We start from the raw sequence: 21,007 nt of genomic DNA, 5'->3' as shown, positions 1-21,007 counted from the left end.
ATGAAAAGACACCATACGAAAAGAAAGGACACGAAAAGAAAGGACACGAAAAGAAACCATACGAAAAGAAAGGACACGAAAAGACACCATACGAAAAGAAAGGACACGAATAGACAACATACGAAAAGAAAGGACACGAAAAGAAACCATACGAAAAGAAAGGACAGCAAAAGACATGACAAGAAACTAAAAGAAAGGACACGGATAAATTCATTTCTTTTGGTGGAGGTGTGGGCGGCACGGTGGCGTAGTGGTCAGCACTTTCGCCTCACAGCAAGAAGGTTCTGGGTTCGAGTCCCGGTTCCAACCAACCAGGGCCTTTCTGTGTGGAGTTTGCATGTTCTCCCCATGTATGCGTGGTTGTTTGTCTCTGTGTGTGGCCCTGTGATAGGCTGGCGACCTCTCCAGGGTGAACCCCGCCTCCCAATGTCAGCTGGGATTGGCTCCGGCGACCCTTCAATAGATAGACGATGGTAGACGATGGAAGTTGCCACGCGCCGGAATAAAACGACTGGGATTTTTTTTCCTTTTCCCATCTACACTGTATTCATCCCTGCAGCACTCGACGTGCCCCCCCAGCATGCATCACTCACACACACACACACACACACACTATACACACTCAGCCGAGAAAATAATGTCTTCCTGTCCCGAGGACGAGATATTGATTGCGGCGCCGCCGAGCACCGAGTTTCAATTTACACAATTGGAGTTTGACATCGGCCGCGTTCGATTGTCATTAACGGCACGAAAAACAACGCTCGTAACTTACGGCCTAGATTGGCTCGACGGGAAACGGACGGCGCTAAGCACACTTCCCCCCGACGACGGGAAAGGGACGGATGATGAGAAGAGATGTGTGTCTGTTGGAGTGCAGGTTGATTCAATCCAAACACGCTCACATCGCCGAGCGACATCGTCACGAGCGGAAACCTGCCGCGGCGCTTGTTGCCTCGGAGGCCGCAGCCTCCACGATGTGCCGGCGGGAGGCGAGGGGTCATTTGTACCTCGTGTGGGACGTTTGTTTTCCGTTCCCCGTCGCAGGGGAGCCAACGTGGGAGCTGCCGGGATCTTTGGTTCCCCTATTTTATTTTACGATTCCGTAAGATCGTCAGGAGTCCGTCGCCAACGCAACCAAAAAAATTAAAAGTAATGAATTCTCTGGACCGTTTTCCCCCTTAATGACATCCCTCAAGCCTGAATCCATTCTAAGGTGCTTTTTAAGTGGTTTTTAACACACACACACACACACACACACACACACACACACACACGGAGAGAACAGAAGAAGGCAGTTAATAGTGGCGTAATGAAGAGTTACGACATAAACTCCTTATAAGCCTCTCATCGTTCATAAATCACTTAGAAACCAATTTCATACCGAAGCAGGGACGAGGAGAGAATCCCGGACTGAAGAAAGACGTTCATTAAGACGAGGGGGAGGGGGCGGGAAGGGAACAACAAAACTGACAGAGACGGGGAAGACAAGGGACGACAAGTTCATGAGCGTGGGAAGAGAGGATGGAGAAAGAGAAAGGTAAAGGAAGAGCGGAGGAGGAGGAGGAGGAGGGAGCAGAACTGTCGGGACAAAGAAGGGCCGATCAGGAGGAGGGATGGAGAGAAGAGACGCTTGGACGAGGGAGGGGAGGGTGATGGAGGGATAGAGGGATAGAGGGAAAGGAAAGGATTTTGTGTTTCCTGTTGTTTTAACTGTACACATTTTAATATTTCTATTGATAAATCTATGACTCGTTCCATTGTCGTTGTGCGATCATTGTCCCTCCTCGGTCTCTGTGTTCATCAGGCTCCGCTGTGACTTTTCCTTTCAACGCACGTTCTTTTCTTTTACCATTCTGCATAGCAGCGACATTTTAAAAAAAGAAAAAAAAGAAAAAAAGAGAGACTTTGTTCTTCGCCCGGTTAATTCGCGGGGGTTAAAAAATATAATACCACGAGGACGCAGCTCCGATACAGCTGAGCGGGGCAAAAAAGGAATAATGTCCAGCTATTACACACACACACACACACACACACACACACACCTCGTGTTAATCTGCAGGCCGGGCCGACGAAGACGCTCCTGGGAGGCTATTAGCTTCAGGACTATTCAGCGCTCCATTTGGATTAGTCTGAGGCCAGGACGGGGGGGACGGGGGGGACGGGGGGGGATTAATAAAGGAAACTCTGCTGCCACATGACAACGGGACCCAGCCCCCCCCACCCCCCCCCTCGCCGCACCACTGGGTCACCTTTGCGGCACCAAGACACTCCGATACGCCCGGGAGACATTTCACTTTGACCGTCGACCGTGTGATGAATCCTTCAGGGCTCCGTGTTCGCCAGGTGCGTCCCACCGCCACTCGCCGTCCACCAGGACATCCTCCATTGACCCGCCCATTATTTTCTCGATTTTAGTTGTTCGGTTCAGTACAACGTTGAAGAATGTCGACCGCGTTTTCCCCCCAACCCACGGGATGAAGTTCTGTTCCGTCCGCACGTCAGAGATTATTCAGTTTCCTGCCACAGAGGAGCAAAGGACCCAGATCGTATTCACATTTAAGAAGCTGCAATCAGAGAATCTTGACGGGCTTTTAAAAAAAATAAAAACCACTTGAAACGATTAATCGATGATCAAAATAGCCGGCGGTTAATTTCACAGTCGATTACTAATTGATTAGTAACTGTTGCGGCTCTACTCTCATATGCCGAATTTGTACGTTACACCAGGAAGTTAGTCAAAGGAAATGTATTCTGTGAAAAAAAATGTTTCAAAAAAGATTCTACACAGGAACTAGTTTTGTGCGGTGAAAGTGATTTGCATGTTTTAAACTCGGGGAACAGCTGCTGCTGCTGCTGAGGCCAATTAGTGTAGTTGGTCTTCATCGTGGCTTCAGGGCACTTGAATTAAATAACAAAAAAAAACTACGAAAAAAAGTGACTTTAACTACTTAATATTCAGGATTGGTGAAAAAAAAATAAAATAACAATAATAATAATAATAATACCAGCAGCTGCTGGATGATAACACATTGAACGAATGCAGCGTCGCCTGCGAGAGAACCAACACCTGCGGCGGTAGAAGGCAACGTGCTCACGGTCACGGCGAAGGACACGCCGAGGATCAGGGGACGTTTTCTAAAAAGGATTCTTCCGCGGTCGCCGACGCATGTGTGCTGACGGAATCCCTTTTCCCGCGAAGCAGCGCGCATGCATTAGGGCAGAGCCACCGACGGCGTGCTGGAGGTTAGTTATTCACGCGCCACAGTAAAGAGCGCGGGGGCATTTACATTTAGAGTATTTCTGGAGGTGCCGACGAGTTTGTTCGTCTCGCCCGGAGAGTGTGTTGCCGCACATGACCTTAAAACGCAAATGTGGTATTTTACAAAATGGCGAGGAAGCAGAGCGGCGATGAAAACAAGTCGGGGGGGGGGGGGGGGGGGGGGGGTTAAGACGAGAGAGACAAAGATTAAAAGTAGTGAAGTTCACTTTGTTTCGCCGGTCACTCAGTACGAAATGAAAAGCAAAGGAAAAAACTAATGAAGGGAACGTGAAACGCAAAGGTCAAAAGGCGACCAGACGTTTTTTTTAAACGGCGACAAACAGGAAGAACGTCGGTATCCGTGTCCCGGGACAGTTGAAATGTTTCAGAAGATATTTTCTCTTTGATTCCATCAACATTCCCACCACCACCACCACCACATCAGCCGTTTCATCATCAGACATTAAACATCCACTGGCGTTCGGAGGCAAGAAAACAAGGATGTTTTACAAGCTCCTGACAGACTTAATCCAGCAGGAGTATATTTCCAGTACGGTTGGCTCACGTCCTACTGTGCTCCTGCTCATCGCCGTCACCGACCCGCAGTCACCGACCCGCAGTCACCGCCACTTCATCACAGCAGTGGACTTGATTAGAGGGAATTAGCGGCCGGGAGGTTGCGGCCTCTGTCGCCGGAGGGCGGATCGATCGCTGCGTCGGCTCCTCTGCATCGCCACACCGACGCGTCCGAAAGGTCAAAGAGCCGCGAGCGCGGATCATCGTAGGAGTCGCATTACGCCTTCCCAGTGGCTGATGAGTCATGAGCGGCGGGGACGGAGAGAAAGGCGTGAACCTCCCGGGGCTGTTTGCTTCTAATCAGCCCCGAGTTACGCTCGGGCCAAGACCTCTGGCCCATGTGTGTTCACAGGACTGTGCGGGAGGGACAACTACGGAAGACTATCAGGGCCAGACATTAGATTAAGAAGCCTAAGAAAAGAAAGAATATCGAGAATAAAGTAAATGTCGAGAATAAAGATTCGCGAAAATGCCGTTGCTTTGCTAACGTTAGTTGACGTGGATGTGTGACAGCTGAGCTGGAACCACAACACGGACGGGAAGGGCTATTCAACTTTAATCTCGACATTATGACTTTAATCACGACATTTTGACTTTAATCTCGACATCTCGACTGTAATCTCGACATCTCGACTTTAATCTCGACATTTCAACTTTAATCTCAAATTTTTTTTCGGCTTTAATCTTGACATTTTGACTTTAATCTCGACATTTTGACTTTAATCTCAATTTTTTTTCAACTTTAATCTCGACATTTCGACTTTAATCTCAATTTTTTTTCCGGCTTTAATCTCGACATTTTGACTTTAACTCGACATCTCGACTTTAATCTCGACATTTTGACTTTAATCTCGACATTTCAACTTTAATCTCAAATTTTTTTTCGGCTTTAATCTTGACATTTTGACTTTAATCTCAACATTTCAACTTTAATCTCAAATTTTTTTTCGGCTTTAATCTCGACATTTCGACTTTAATCTCGACATTTTGACTTTACTCTCGACATTTCAACTTTAATCTCAAATTTTTTTTTTCGGCTTTAATCTCGACATTTTGACTTTAATCTCAACATTTCAACTTTAATCTCAAATTTTTTTTTCGGCTTTAATCTCGACATTTCGACTTTAATCTCGACATTTTGACTTTACTCTCGACATTTCAACTTTAATCTCAAATTTTTTTTTTCGGCTTTAATCTCGACATTTTGACTTTAATCTCGACATTTCGACTTTAATCTCAATTTTTTTTCAACTTTAATCTCGACATTTCGACTTTAATCTCAATTTTTTTTCCGGCTTTAATCTCGACATTTTGACTTTAACTCGACATCTCGACTTTAATCTCGACATTTCGACTTTAATCTCGACATTTTGACTTTAATCTCGACATTTTGACTTTAATCTCAAAATTTTTTTCGGCTTTAATCTCGACATTTTGACTTTAATCTCGACATTTCGACTTTAATCTCAATTTTTTTTCAACTTTAATCTCGACATTTCGACTTTAATCTCAATTTTTTTTTCGACTTTAATCTCGACATTTTGACTTTAACTCGACATTTCGACTTTAATCTCAATTTTTTTTCGACTTTAATCTCGACATTTCGACTTTAACTCAACATTTCGACTTTAATCTCAACATTTCGACTTTAACTCAACATTTCGACTTTAATCTCAACATTTCGACTTTAATCTCAAATTTTTTTTTCGACTTTAATCTCGACATTATGACTTTAATCTCGACATTATGACTTTAATCTCGACATTTCGACTTTAATCTCAACATTTCGACTTTAATCTCGAAATGCGAGATTAAAAAAAAATCTTCCTCCTCTCATATTTGCCCTCAGACTCTTCCATAGCAAAACACACCATATTACACATGAGCACAGTTGTTTTTCCGTTCTTTACAACGGTCCAATTTTACGATTTACAATTTAACAAAAGTGTCGTGAATCGTTTGACAAAGACGCCGTCACGTTTGAAATGCAACACTGGAACCGGAGTGCAGCTGTCGGTGTCACAGTCCGTCAGACGGCTGTCGGGTCCGGACCCGCTGGACCGGCGGCTATTCTGAGATGCATCACGCCGTCTTGTAGCGCGCGTGTGTGTGTGTGTGTGTGTGTGTGTGTGTGCGCGTGTGTGTGTGTGTTATATTTGGGGTGTGACAGCATGTCTCGCAAGTAAGACGAGAAGCGGTTCTCTCTGCCAGCGGAACGCGACCGAGTCTGTCTCTTCACTTGACCACAGGCTCTCTCCTTCTCCATTTCCACCATTCAACTTCTTTGTATCCGCGGTAACAAGCTCTGTATCTCGAGCCAGCGTCTGCAATCTGATTCTAACGTGCTTTATCTTTCTGTCTGAATCCGAGAACGATAGAAGTCCGATTTTTGACATAGATTCCAGCAGGTTATCAACGAGGTTTTCACCTCCTGCCGGGGAAGATAAGAAAGAGTAGAACTGGAGGAACAGGTCTCGACGGACAACTGGATTGACAATGTCGGGTGTGGATCAACCTCGTGATGCCAGGAAGTTGCACCAGTGTTCCATCGATAGACTCCAGCTGAAAGCCGCGGCCTGGTCTGCGGGTGGATTTCCTATTCCGTGTCACCAGCGTGGCCTCCCACATGGCGAGCTAGCTTCAGCGCTACTGTGCGATCGATCCTGGGATTAGGTCGAGCCGAGAAGGATCCACTGGAGCCCTCAGGGCTCGGGAACATTGTGACAGCTTACAGTCCCCAGAAGAAAGGTCGCGCAGCCTCCGAAGTGTGCCGCCCCTGAACTGGGACGGAGTTCCCGTCTCTTTTTTTGATAGAGACGGGAACTGTGTGGCAGCATGAGTCTGCCAAATGAAATGTGTCTGAAATAACATGACTCCTAGCTGGCTACTTGTAAAATTATATTTACAATCCATCCGGCGTGACGTGGAAGCAGCAGCAGCAACAACACGCCCGCTGATGGAGGAAGAGACTCTGAACTCCTGGTTTCTCTCCTCCTCCTCCTCCTCTCCCCTGTCCCTCGCTCTATTAACCCGAGATATTTGCATGGACTGTTCCATTAGACGGCTGGACAGCCGCGCAGATGAGACCTCAGACGGAGAGAGAGGAGAGGACGACACACAACAGCAGAGAGCCTTGCAAGATAATGATACAACACCAGTACATCCTGACAGACCAATTTCCTCTCTCTCTTTGTCTTGTGTCTTCCACACACACACACACACACACACACACACACACACACACACACACACACACACACACACACACACACACACACACACACACACACACACACACACACACACACACACACACACACACACACACACACACACACACACACACACACACACACACGGTTGTCTGATGAGGCTGTCATGCCGGGAGATCGGCTGATCCATCTCTCTCTCTCTCTCTCTCTCTCTCTCTCTCTCTCTCTCTCTCTCTCTCTCTCTCTCTCTCTCTCTCTCTCTCTCTCTCTCTCTCTCTCTCTCTCTCTCTCTCTCTCTCTCTCTCTCTCTCTCTCTCTCTCTCTCTCTCTCTCTCTCTCTCTCGCCGTCTTTCCCTCTTCCTTTTCTTTTCGTCGGGGTCCGTCCCTCCGTCTCTCCTCCCTCCATTAAACTTTTATCACTCCTCCTCTCTTCTCCTCCTCCTTCTCTCCGTCTCTCCCACGGCGCACGGTTCGCTTTCGGCCTAATTCAGAAAATTACAATCCATGAATTTATAGACGGACGTAAACGCGGAAGGGGAAACGGTTCTATCACCTCCGGTCAGTTATCCTGGATCATTTGCTTTTATTGTTATTTTATCCGTCTTCTACCAATCCCCCCACCTGAGTGGTGAACGACGATCCCCCACATCCTCAGAAACTTAAATCTGTTACGTCAAGTCCGGTCTGCACACTGATCAATCTCATCCGCTCATGAATCAAGGTGTCAAAGGTGAGGTCAGAGGTCAGAGATGACGGTGGTCAATAATCTGACTGTGTCCCCAGTTCAGGGACTTGCATCCTTTTCCTTCAAACACAGTTTACTCATGTTTTTTTTTAAGTCATGTTAATCCAGACAGCATCGCACATCATTTAATCCCATTTCCAATCTTATATTTTTGCAATTGGTATATTTTTGCATTTGTTTTTTGTATATATTGTATATTTCGGAAGGTGTGTTGTGTCTTGCCTTATCTTACTCGGTTCGAGGTGGTGATGAACACCGTCGCTAACGTCGTGGATTACGAGACCCAGACAATTCATGAGCCGTGTGGACGAAACTGCATCGGCGTCGAGATTCGATTGAATCGCATCAGATTAAAGTTGATTTCATTGAAGTTATCGGTCCCTGTGGGGGGAAAATTAGATTGTTGTAGCTATAATAATGATAATAAATAATAAAAATAATGCTATGCAACAGTGCAAGCAATCAATTTAATATGGACAGTAACAGAAAAATAATATATTTGTTTCTGAATTACCACTTTTTCTTGTCTTTAAAATGTCTATTTCCAGTGAAATGAGTAAATACTAATTATTAATGTGCATAGGCAGAATTATAACTACTGTACTGCGCCATTCGTGTGTTTTTAAGGAGCAGAAATAATTCCAATTGAAATCCTGAAACTAAATGAAATGTGTCGAGGCAGTAGCTTTAAAAAAATCATATCCTCCGTTCACTGAAATATTTAGCAAATCTCACCTTTCTCCTTCTTGTCATCTGTCACTGGTGTCAGGCGTTCATTTTACATTCTGGTCCCCGTGACCTCTGACCCCAGATCTACTCACTATCAGCTTTTTCCCCTGTCACAGTTAAAAAACTTGAATTGCGCCGCCGTGGGTGTTAACTCGTGTTTGACAAAGTCTTCACGCCCGAGCGAGCCACTTAAAAGCCAGTCAGCTAAACGTAATGTAATGTGAGCCCATGTTGCACACGACCGGAGCATCTATATATTTCACCACGCTCGATTTGAGCTGATGAACGGTCTAACCTCCACCGTTAGCCGCCGCCGCCGCCGCCGCCATGATCCATCTGCATTCTGGGTATTTTTCAAGCTGTCGTTATTAATCACCCCCCCCCCGTTCCCTCCCTGCACTTTCTGCTGTGCGTTTATTCGAGCACTTAAAATGCGCAACACTTGTTTGTTCTTCTTTTCATGCATGCGTTATGCACAGCGGATGGAATTTTGCACACGTGCGTTGTTTTGTACCTGCATGAATGCAAACACACTCGCAGTGAGCTGGTCTGACCTAAGAGAAAACTAAGTGGCGGCTTACAGGGCCCAAAAAAACACCCGGGGCCCCGGGATGAACTATAAATTGAAAAGGTATGTAATAACAGTAATAACAGTTAGTGAGGAGTAAGCCTTTTAGTTTTTACTCGTTCATCTACATCTAGTACACGTCCCACAAGTGTGCATCAAATTCACCATGAAGGTGCTAAATATAACTTGACGTGTTACTATTAAAAAGAATAAAAAGGAGAATCAATTTAAAGCCCCAATGTGTCATTTTTGTAATTTTACCGCAAGCAACTGAGCGACTGACAGGGGACACTTTAAGGCGGCGCACCATTCGATTCCATTTCCTGTTTCCGGCAGCGTCTGAAAATTCAAGGCGACGTATTCTGGAACCGTTTAGTTCAACAACCGTATTCAACAGGACGTAGAAACATGGACACTCACACGGAGGTCGGTCCACCTCATGGAACTGTATTTAACTCATTCACAGTTGATTATTTATATATGAACACATAGTTATGGACAATATGATCAACTTCTGTGAAAAAGTTCTTTGAAAAATGACACACTGTAGCTTTAAGGTTAATAACAAATCAAACCAAACGTGGAATTATACAATTACAAAATAGGGATTAACGAGGAGAGCCATGTGTAACATTTTTGGGCTGCTTCACGAGAGCTCTGAAAAATGTACCACGTATGACGAGTACATTTTGGAGCACTGTGCAAAAAGTTGGGGATTTTATGGGTTATTTAATCCTGCTTAGGGCGCCAGAAAAAAAATGTGTGCGCGTAAGCCAGGATGTATATGAGCCTGTTTCCGTGTGCACTTCATCATGCTGAGCTGGAACATGTTGCCGTTGTTCGACAAAAAGCCGGAAGGAGGAAACAAATTCAAATTCCAAAATCGTTACAGAACAGCCAACTGAAACAACCGAGTGTGTGTGTGTGTGTGTGTGTTAGTGTCTTTTCATGAAAACACCCAGGCTTTTATATGTCTGAATGGTTAAGAGTCCGTCCATTCATCAAGCGTGTGTGCGTGTGTATCAAAACCACAACAGGAAAGAAAACCTGGTTGTAAAAATGTCCGTTTGAGTCACTTGTTGCCGCGTTTCACAGACCGGATCAGGGAAACGTGACGAGACCGAGAGTCCACGTATAAAAAAGAAAGGCTAAAAGGTCAAATAAATGAACAACCAGAGGGGTGGAAATCATGGGCCCGGATGAACGGTGGTTTATGTCAAGGAGCAAAAGACGATGATTCACAGCGGGAGGGGGACGATGACCTTGAATCCTCGGAAACGAGGTCATCGTTTGGACGCCAGCGATTGTTCTGAATCTCTGCCCACGTCTCCTGTGTTTTCATCTATTCAGAACAGGTCTGGTGTCGCGGGCGGCGGCGTTCCCTTTTGTTCCGGAGCTCTGTTGTCGTTCCACATCATTTTGAGTTGAGCCTCTGTGGTTGAGGTCTGCGAGGGCTGAAAGGTTTTTTTGCAGTCGGCGACGTCGCCTCCATCTCTCCCGTCGCTTTGAGAATCTGATTAGATTTGTTGTTCTGGTTCGCTCGGGCGTCTGCTCCGTCACCTGTGTTCATTTACCTCCTCGCTCATCTGTGAATTATTCATCCGATCCTGTTAATCACTTCGTTGAACTGTTTACTTATTCGATAACTCATTAATCGTTTTCTGCGTGTTTTTTTGTTTTCCACAAGTCCCCCTCCTTCTGTCTCTGTCCTCTCACATGTCTGACATCGACTACAGCGACTTGTATCTGGTGTTTTCACATTCCTCTCCTGGAGGAGGAGATTTATGTTTCACTTCTCTGCAATTTGAAATTCAAAAAGAATCCTGGGCAAAGCTAGATTTGGTACGTCACAAATACAGAAAACCCATCGCTGTCGAATATGAGAAGCGAATCACGAGAGGACGGCAGGTGTGTCAGCAGACAGTTAGCGTTAGCATGAGCAGTTAGCATCCACGAGAGGACAGCAGGTGTGTCAGCAGACAGTGTTAGCATTAGCATCCACGAGAGGACGGCAGGTGTGTCAGCAGACAGCGTTAGCATTAGCATCCACGAGAGGACGGCAGGTGTGTCAGCAGACAGCGTTAGCATTAGCATCCACGAGAGGACGGCAGGTGTGTCAGCAGACCGTTAGCGTTAGCATCCACGAGAGGACGGCAGGTGTGTCAGCAGACCGTTAGCGTTAGCATCCACGAGAGGACGGCAGGTGTGTCAGCAGACCGTTAGCGTTAGCATCCACGAGAGGACGGCAGGTGTGTCAGCAGACCGTTAGCGTTAGCATTAGCTGCTCGTGAAAGTTTTACGGCTGAATCTCTCCGATGTTGCCTCCAGCCATTTTGTTGCGCAACATTCTTCCACCGGTCAACCTATAGCGTGAGCAGCTGTGGTGGGCGGGGCCTGTGTTATTTGCATATCATGAATATTCATAGTCTTAGAATTCCCCAATGAGGGAGAGAGTCACATCTCAGAAGGTAAACAATGTTAAACAAAATATTGGGCTAGCGGATTATTTTCATATACTTTAAAATGTGACTGGAGGAGTTCTTTAAAAGTTATTTTGTGTGTTTTATCCGTCAGCTCGTGCTCTTTTGTGTTTTCGCTTTTTCACTCTCCCCACTTGTGCTTCTTCAGCTGAAAGTTGTTGTTCGTGAACTCTGCAGGCTGCTCGGAGAACAGAAGCCCGACAGATCCGAGCTGCAATAAAATCCCCTCTCAACTCTGCGTGTGTGTGTTAGTTTGTGTGTGTGTGTGTGTGTGTGCGTGCGTGTGTGCGTGTTAGTGTGTGTGTGTGTGTGGGTGGATGTTTACTGCAGTGTTTAACTTGTAATTCTCAACAGCTCAGCAGGGGAGACTGATGGTGCTTTTGTGTGCGATTCTGTGCATGTTTTCAGAGTGTGTGTGTGTGTGTGTGTGTGTGTGTGTGTGTGTGTGCCTGTGTGTGTGTGCGCGTGCGTGTATAAGAAGTTGGAGGGCATGAAGCGTGAAGTAACATCCAGCTGTTTGCAGGATCATCAGCAGTAACCCTGCACAGCACAAGTCCAGACGAGCAGACTGTGTCTGTTCCAACAGCAGAAACTTTATGCCCACACTGCGATAATACATATGATAATAATAATGATAATGATGATGACAAAATAATGAGGATAATGATTAAAGGCTGTCAGAGGACAAAGGAACCTGTCATTATTTTCTCCTGAATCACAGCAAACGCAACCATTCGCCTGATTACGACCGTGATTCGATCTAAGGAATTATTAATAAGCTCTGATGTTGGTTGGTCATCTCGCCGCCACATGGGTCTACAACAGTTAAAAACAGTCAACATGTTGAAAAACCTCTCAGGCGAATGACAGAAGCCTTGAGGATGTGTTTCGTTGTGTTACAAATGTCAAATATTCCTACATGCGCAAACACGTTTGTAACAAAACATAACAAAAACTGGATTATTGATGTCGACTAGTTTGGGTCAGTTTTGCGGTCAAGCTATCTGTTTCTCCCTCCCTCTCTTTTTTTCAATGCACCTTCTTACTTTCACATTACTAACAAACAAATACACGCGCACACACACGCACACACACGCACACACACGCACACACAGCTGCAGGGATCAGGGAGTATCGACTGGCTCCGGCTCAATTTAAATATGGACAATGAGCAAAGATGGAAAAAGAAGGAAGGACAGAAGAGGAGGAGGAGGGAAAGAGAGGAAAACGTCTGGAAAAGAGAGGGGGAGGAATAAAAGAGTAACACACACACACACACACACACACACACTTAAGGCAACAATGATCTTCCTGCAGACAGAATAGTTGACAGGCTCTTAACACCAGCCAATCAATGAGGACCGATCGACATGCGACCGGACCAATCGATGGCTGGCACAACCTCCGTGACACACACACACACACACACACACACACACACACACACACACACTGACGTGTACTGTCACAGTAGATGGTTCGTAAATTTCACATTAAGGCGCAGAACAATAATAATATGCAACATGAGGCATTTTAATTGAATCAATGCATTTTTATTATATTGACGTGGTACAAGCGTCTATACGGGCTGAGAGGCGGCCATGTTGGATAATAGTCCATTTAATAAACATTTATTGATTTATTGTGCATGTGATCCTTCAAACTGACAAACGACTCTGTCAGCGGATGTTAATAAGGTTTTTGTTTTTCTTTTCTTTTAACCATCCTCAATTTGTGGCCATGAATGACAATGTTATAATATTCATTATTGTATCTTTGGTTCATACATTTTTTTTGCATCCTCATGGTGTAATGGCCTGTAACTGTATATAAAAAATGGACAAAGTCACCAGGTTCGGAAAGGGAAGCGAATGTGGATGTGTCTGAAGCCTGTATTCTCTGTACTGACCAGCAGAGGGCGACTCCACTGGTTGTTTCTATAGAAGTCTTTGAGAAAGTGACTCTACTCCTCACTTGATTTATAACATCAGTAAAACATTTTCCTGAGGAGTTTATGGTTTAATCTTCTTCAATACATCATGATGTTCATTTCGTACATTATGGTTACTTTAGTGAAAAATAGATAATAAAGCACCGTAGCGTGGATACAGCGAGATTGACAGCTGGTACCGTCCAATCGCTGCATGGTTGCGGGTGAAGGTAGACGAGCTCTCGAGTCAGACCACACCCCCCTAAAAACAACATGGCATTGATGCTGCAGACAGTTTCTTTTAGCAAGTTATCGTGAACTGCAGATTTAGATAAAAAGCACAGAGCTTATGAATTTCTGTGCAAATCAGATTATTCTTAAATGTTATTTTTCACTTTTTAGATCGTGTAACACACATTTGCGGCCACCATGAGTCACATTCTTCCTTATAAATTTGGATTAAATGGAGCACCGCCCCCAGAGGAGATATTCAAATCGACAAGAAGCTGGCTCGTTCCTTTGAATTGTCACTTAAGAGTTTTGTTTTCTTGGTGGGTTGATATGTCAACGGCATAATACAAAAACTACTGATCAAGATTTCCACGAAATGTAAAGATTATGGCCCAAGAACTAATCCATGAAATTCAGGGCGTTTTCAGACATTTTCCAGGGAATGATTCGCCGATGTTGATTTAAAATCAGGCACATTGTAGGAAGTGATATCAATGAGTTTTTTTGTAATTGTGGTGCGGCTTCATTAAATTTAAGGAGACTGCTGGGCCTCGGCAGAGACACAAACTCTACTGAGCACCGTTCCGGTCCCGTTATTAAATTCAACATTTGCAGGGAAACGTTTTATCACACCCATGACATACTCTAGATTACATCCGTGATAAGTGATCAGAATATCTCTAGTCTCGTGCGTTTATTTTACTTTCCAATTATATTGACAATTACAATTCACTGGAGGTGATGACGTTCGGAGATCACTTCTCTTGTAAACCCATTGTCCTTGACCATACAACAACAATTGGACCCAGCAGCGCACGAACGCGACACCCGTGGCTCCGCGTCAGAGCGTTTCAGGCTTGGACCGCTTCTTTAACTTTCACTATCCATGCCTGAAAAAATATACGAGGGATTAAAAAAAAACACACACACAACCTCTGCGTCTAATCTGCCTCCTCCCGTTTCCGCTCCATCTCGCCTCCTCGACTGCGAAGTGGATTTAAGGAGGTGGAATCAATGAGACATCAGCGAGCTTCACTCGGATCCAACCGTCCCGGAGTATTTCAAGGGAGAAGCTCTGCGTGGTGTTTCAAACAGCCGCGTGCCCTCACAATGTAATTCCCTGTCAACCCGAAAGCCGCGAGGTGAACATGAGATGGCAAACAAATCTAATCAGGTATCAGGGATGATACAGTTGTAGCGTCGTCTGCGCGGTGATTGTTTCGACACGCAGCCGCCACCGTCGTCTCGGAGACGAGACCGGCGGAGATGCTAAGATGCTATAGCTTCCGGTTAAAGCCGCTTAGCGTCACTGTCACTCGGGCCGCTCTTGTCGAGCACCGGGGGGATGCTTCAGAGCTCAGGTTCCACATCAGCAGATTACCCCGCAATACGCCGAGGGGATTTCTTCGCCCCCCCCGCCGAGAGCTTTCTGCCAAAGGTTTGTGCTGTTGGTTAAATGCAGTGTAAACAGTGGCGAGTGTGCCAGGAGACACTTCTTCGACCAGAGGGTTCAGGATTTAAGACTAAAGGACATCAGAGGACAATGGATTCCGTCTTGAAACAGTCCGACAGGATCGAAGGTGATTAAATCCATGCGTCGGTGGGACGTCACTGGATCTGCTCAGACTGGACTTAAAGTTTTCTGACGCACGTTCCAAGTTTCAGACGGATTAAAGTGGAGGCATCACCGCTTAAATTATTACTCCTACTTGAAACCAATGACAGATTACCACATGGGCAAAGTGGCCACGTGCCCTGGAGCCAATGTTGGCCTTAAAATTAATACTATATGAATTATTATATTATATACGAAATAGCAACAGAAAAAACTGCCATAACAATAATGACAAGGGTGGATGAGAACAACATACATCTGAGGCCACGCTCCAATCTGCATCTTGTGCCACTGCAGCTTCTGTGTCAACGGAAATTGAGGTTGCTCGCTTCCCGTAAGTTTTTTAAATGTGGACTCGGGTGGAAACCAGACAACAGGTGTTTGACATTGTACTAGACATTGTACTTTTCAACCAGATTCAACCCATTCATAACATAAATGACCTGCAAATTATTAAATCAGTGATTACCGAAAGACGGCAAATTGAGTAGTGCAATGAGTGATGTTTTAAAGGTGCTATATGTTAAGTTATTGTTATTGCAGCGCAGCCAATGTTAGCATTGACAGCAGGAGGGCAGGACGGACGCCGCGGTGACTCACTATCGTAGTGTCATGAGACAGAGCGAGTTAGCATGCTAACTTCAGCAGGAAAAACAAGAGCTAACATTTGCAGCGGTGAAGACAAGAAATGAAGTCTGACGCTGAACCTGCAACTTTTCTTCCAAACTGGCAAAGTAAAATCCTCTCAATGCTAATGTTAGCTAACGTAGCAACGGCAGCAACGTACACACTGCACCTTTAAAGTTTTCCGAGGTCAAACGTCTGTTGTCACATCCCCGCAGAACGTCGTCTCAGAGCCAATCAGAGCCTTGAGGAGGTTTTTTTTAACGTCTCCTCCATCTGTGATCGACCATCACCTGAATGGATTCAGTGTCAGAGTTCAGAGAGGGTTGTTGTCGTGATGTGAGAAGGATGAGGAGCGTCGGCGTCGGGAGGCGCCACGTCTAATACACTGATTAACGTTCAGCCGAGTGTCGTGATTCATGGAAACATGACTCAGCGGTTGACTGAGTGTGAAAGGACGCTGACGCCAGTGTGCGCACACACAACACACACACACACACACACACGGACAGGGTTACTGAATGACTGCGTGATCTAGTTAGTCATACGTGAGCAAAGATCACTGGGTCAAAATGCGATGAAATAAGGTGTAACCCAGTCAGTGGACCGTTTCTCTTTCCCCCTTACGGCACAGGCTCGTCTCTGGTTGCCCATAGTTACGAGGAGGATGCCTCCATTTCTTTGGGGGGGGGGGGGGCAATGACAACAAGACGCTGGAGCGTTATCACATCTCAAAATGACAAATGTGTTGCACAGTGGTGCGCTGTTGACAATTTCACACCCTTTTCCCGTGTCACCGTAAATTTTCCTCTAGCAAACCAGAATATGACGACTCTCGAATCGCAGCCGGTTGTTTTAGAAAAATAAAGCGGAAAAGACTGTTTCTTTGTGCTTCATATATATATAGCATATATATATATGATTTGGTGAGTTTTTATTACTTTAAAACTGTCCCGTTGCTGTGTCACACTGATGTCTTCCATTTCTCCATAAACCCCACATACTGACATCCAGCTGCCCCGACAGTTCCAGTTTTATTCAGGGATGTCCTACAGACGTCGGAGCTCCGCCCTCTCACCGAGTGGTGAGATTCAAAAAAACAAAAACAATGAAATGGGAAATCTCTGCGGAGAACCTGAACAGTTCCCGGGAGACGCCTTTTTAACAAAATCTGCAGACGCTTAAGTATTTGAAAGTCAAATGTGGAGGATTTACTCGAGTCAAATATCCAGGGAGAGGTGACCAAGGTACTTCACAAAACTCCCGTGAAGTCGTTTATCTTCATCTGCATTAAAACAGTTTTTGATGCCACCTTACAGCGCGCGACACGCTCGCTCTCCGCGTTTTCCTTTGTCTCGCGTTGGAACAATCTTTTTTTCCGTGTGTACATGCGGTTTTCCTGTTGCCATGTCAACCCCCGTGTGTTGAAGTGTACGACACGTATTTCCCCTCTTGTCCTGTTATCGGCCCATTGTTCTTCGTGCTTTTGGAATCTAATCCCTGCGGTGGAGCGGCTGTTGGGTTTATAGACTAGTCTGTCTGTCGGGGAGCAGACGGAGGGAGGTGCCATTGTTCGCTGAGATAATAGCCGAGCGCTGGAGTGGAGTGGTTTACACACACACACACACACACACACACACACACACACACACACACACCGTACACACACACAGCTTCTCGAGCTCTGCATGGGGCAATTATCTTTCTTCTCAGCAGCTTGTGGCATCTCACTCGTTTCCTCCCCTTCGCACCCTCTCTCCTAATCTCCTCTTGACTTTTCCTCTTCCTCATGCCTCGCCCTCTCTCCTTCTCCCGTGTACTTCATCTCTCCATCTTTCCCCTAAGCTGTTCGTAACCCTCCTTCCTCCGGATTTGAGATAGCGACGGTTACACGCCAGGGCCGTGTGCGAGGTCTTCGCACCTCTCCCGATGCCTTTTCTCAACCGGAACACCACTGTGCCGTGGCACTGTGACATACAGACGTAGAAAATCAACCCAACGCCCGAGGCTACATCCAAACTCATTTTAAACCTGGAACGATCTCCGTCCACACTTTTTAGCTTTTAGTTTTTAGTCCACACTAACACAACGATCAGCTTCAAAACAGGAAATGGACAAAAACGCAATTAAACAACTGACAGCGCTGCAAGTTCCCGACTTCCTAAAAAGGTTCACATCCATCAAACAGAACCCCCCCCCCCAGTTGTCCTGTCCAGACACAAATATCTCCTCTTCTGTAAGAAAATTTAAAAGAAATTACACCTGCTTTGCATCGAAGCGCGTGGACGCCGCCTTCGAGTGCTGCCGCGTTTTTTCCAGATTTTCCCCTCGCCTGCAGGCTGCGGGGGGGAATCCATCCCAGCGTCTCGCAGGTCAAAAGCTCGATTGTCTTTATCTTCAGGTTATCGTCGCCCCGCTGGGAAAATAACAGGCCCGGAGCCTCCTCTCTGAACACGCGGGCCTGGAAACCTGCCAGCACCTCTTGATCCTGTGTCTCTCGACAGGCCTCGGGGCCGAGAGGCGTCTGCGCACTTCATTACCCAGAGATCGTCTGTTAATCAAGGAGCAATATCGGAGTCTCCCCGGGTGTTTTTCAAGAACCACAAGAAGATGCGAACCAGGTCGGTTCATAAGGCGTTTTTATTAAAACTACTAGGGGCTGCAACTAACGATTCTTGTCTTGATTAGCCGATGAGTCGCTTGGTCATAAAATGTCACAAAATGGTGAAAAATGTTGATCGTGTTTCCCCAAACCCACGACATGAAGTTTGTTCCGTCCACACACCAAAGATATTCAGTTCACCGTCACAGAGGAGCAAAGAAACCAGAAAATATTCACATTTAAGGAGCTGAAATCAGAGAATCAAGACTTTTTTTCTAATAAAAACGACAGATTAGTCGACTATCAAAATGGTTGGCGATTAATTTAGTAATCGATTACTAATCGACAAGTCGATTAACTTTTGCAGCTCTTAAAACAACCTTCAAATGCTTTGCTCGTTTGTTCGAGATGCTTATTAATGTCAAACAAACACCTTTTCTATCCACTGACACATTCATTTTTCAAACATCTGGAGAATAAAACCTGGTGGATCTCAACACAACACAGAGAATATCTCGGATAATCGCAGGATTTTCTTCTTATTGTTTAAAAGAATGAGTTATGGCGCAAATTGGAATAATGAAAGGGAAGAAACATCTCAAGATATTATTATTATTGTTATTATTATTATTGGGTGAATATGATCTTCGGATAATACTGTGACAATGATGCTAATCTTGGTATTACCTGGTTAGTTCAGGGGTGAAACGTGTGCAGTACAATTCTTTTCTAAAGGAAATGTGGCGGATTATGGATTTCAGCTGCATGCTGACATGCTTACAGATGGGAAGATGAAAAAATATATAAAAGGCAGCACAAATTGGGGTAGACTCACATCAGTGGCATATTTCACTAGGCATGATAATTTATGTTTACATGACTCGTCCTTGAAAAACATCTCCAGCTGAAACATGTACAATGTGCAGCTTGTTAAAAAACTAGAAGGAAAAGAAAGACGGATGATATTAGAGTCACTCAAACTGTCAAACTTTGAGAAATGTTGCTCCACTCACTTTTATAGGAGCCAATTTTTTCTTTTTTTTGCACGTCTGACATGGTTGGCTCGTGGATCTCTTGAATGTTAAAATGTGTTTGTGGTCTCACGTAATGAAAACTGTCAGACGCAAGACAAGTTTGCATCAAATATTTGGTCGGGTGAGCAGAGTTTACTTATTCTTAGATGGATTCTTTTTCCTCTCCCTCATTAAAATGATAATTTGGGTTCATTTGAAGAAGCAGCAAAGTTCTTTTTTACTCGCGGATGTGTTTTAAAGATTTAACACTGAAGCTCCTACGTCAAGAACTATGGGAAAAAAGCTGTTTTAGCATCTGGTGTCACATTGACAATGTATTTATTTACATTATTAATTGTCAGTCGGAGATCGTTTTCCGTCGCAAAGACGCGACTGGAACGTTGGAACTCGGGCGACATATTCGCGCGACGCGATAGGCCAATGAGCGTTGAGACCCTCCCCCCGTCACCTGTCAGCTGACGTCCTGTCAGTGTGTCAGGAAATGTCTACGTCTTGTCAAATCTCCTCCAGCCGCCAGGAGCTTTGACCATTTGCTTCCTCTCTCACTTCCTTTTTGAGTGCTCGTCCTACGAATTCCTGTCACACCACCTCGACTTCCCACCAAACGCCCCCCCCCCCCCCCGGCGAGGAACGGAGCCGCAGAGTAAAGGAAGCACCTCGGTGAGTCCGCAGTGGAGGAGAAGGTGTTTCTTCTTCTAAGAAATACACAAACCTCAGTCGAGGATTTTCGCTGCAGTTTTCATTTGATTTTTTTTTTCCTTCTCCCTCACTTCCCTTTTTGGCTATCGTTTCTCCTGCCAAGCACTCGTGAGATATATATATATATATATATATATATATATATATATATATATATATACGTCAGCGCGGTAACAGAGTTAGAGGATGATCACATGACAGCAAAACTCCACACACACACACACACACACACACTCCAAGATAAATGAGCGCTATCAGCCCCCTACCTCACAGCTAACAGATTTATATGTAAGCGTATCTCTGTCCCCCCACTCCTACACACACACTAACACACACACACACACACACACACACACACACACACACACACACACACACACACACACACACACACACACACACACACACACACACACACACACACACACACACACACACACACACACACACACACACACACACACACAGTCGCCTTATGTCAGCTCAACAGCAAAAATGTCCCTCCTCCAGAAAGGCAGCAGATGATGCAGACGCTCGACTCCGCGCACATTTACGCACATTAGCGCTCACATATGGACGTGCTGACACACTCTCACACACACACACACACACACACACACACACACGTGTCAGAAGCAGCAGACGAGCTTCCATCGAGTCGTCATCACTCATCCCATCGTCTGCGGGACGCACCATCGAAACG

At 45.4% G+C, this 21,007-nt stretch overlaps 1 protein-coding gene and 1 long non-coding RNA gene across 4 annotated transcripts in view; both read right to left on the bottom strand.

Moving 5' to 3' along the window:
* Nucleotides 1–21,007, bottom strand: part of galnt14 (UDP-N-acetyl-alpha-D-galactosamine:polypeptide N-acetylgalactosaminyltransferase 14 (GalNAc-T14)) — a 105,504-nt gene that overhangs the window by 64,189 nt on the left and 20,308 nt on the right. The gene's annotated exons all lie outside the window — the stretch shown is intronic.
* Nucleotides 1,253–20,174, bottom strand: LOC118290174. Its single transcript, XR_007030085.1, has 2 exons — nt 17,604–20,174; nt 1,253–2,042 (listed from the first exon to the last, which is right to left on the bottom strand). It is a non-coding gene; the product is annotated as an uncharacterized LOC118290174 (long non-coding RNA).

Source organism: Scophthalmus maximus, chromosome 18, assembly GCF_022379125.1.
Source record: "Scophthalmus maximus strain ysfricsl-2021 chromosome 18, ASM2237912v1, whole genome shotgun sequence".
NCBI lineage: Eukaryota > Metazoa > Chordata > Actinopteri > Pleuronectiformes > Scophthalmidae > Scophthalmus > Scophthalmus maximus.
This window is presented reverse-complemented; position numbering and strand designations above follow the sequence as displayed.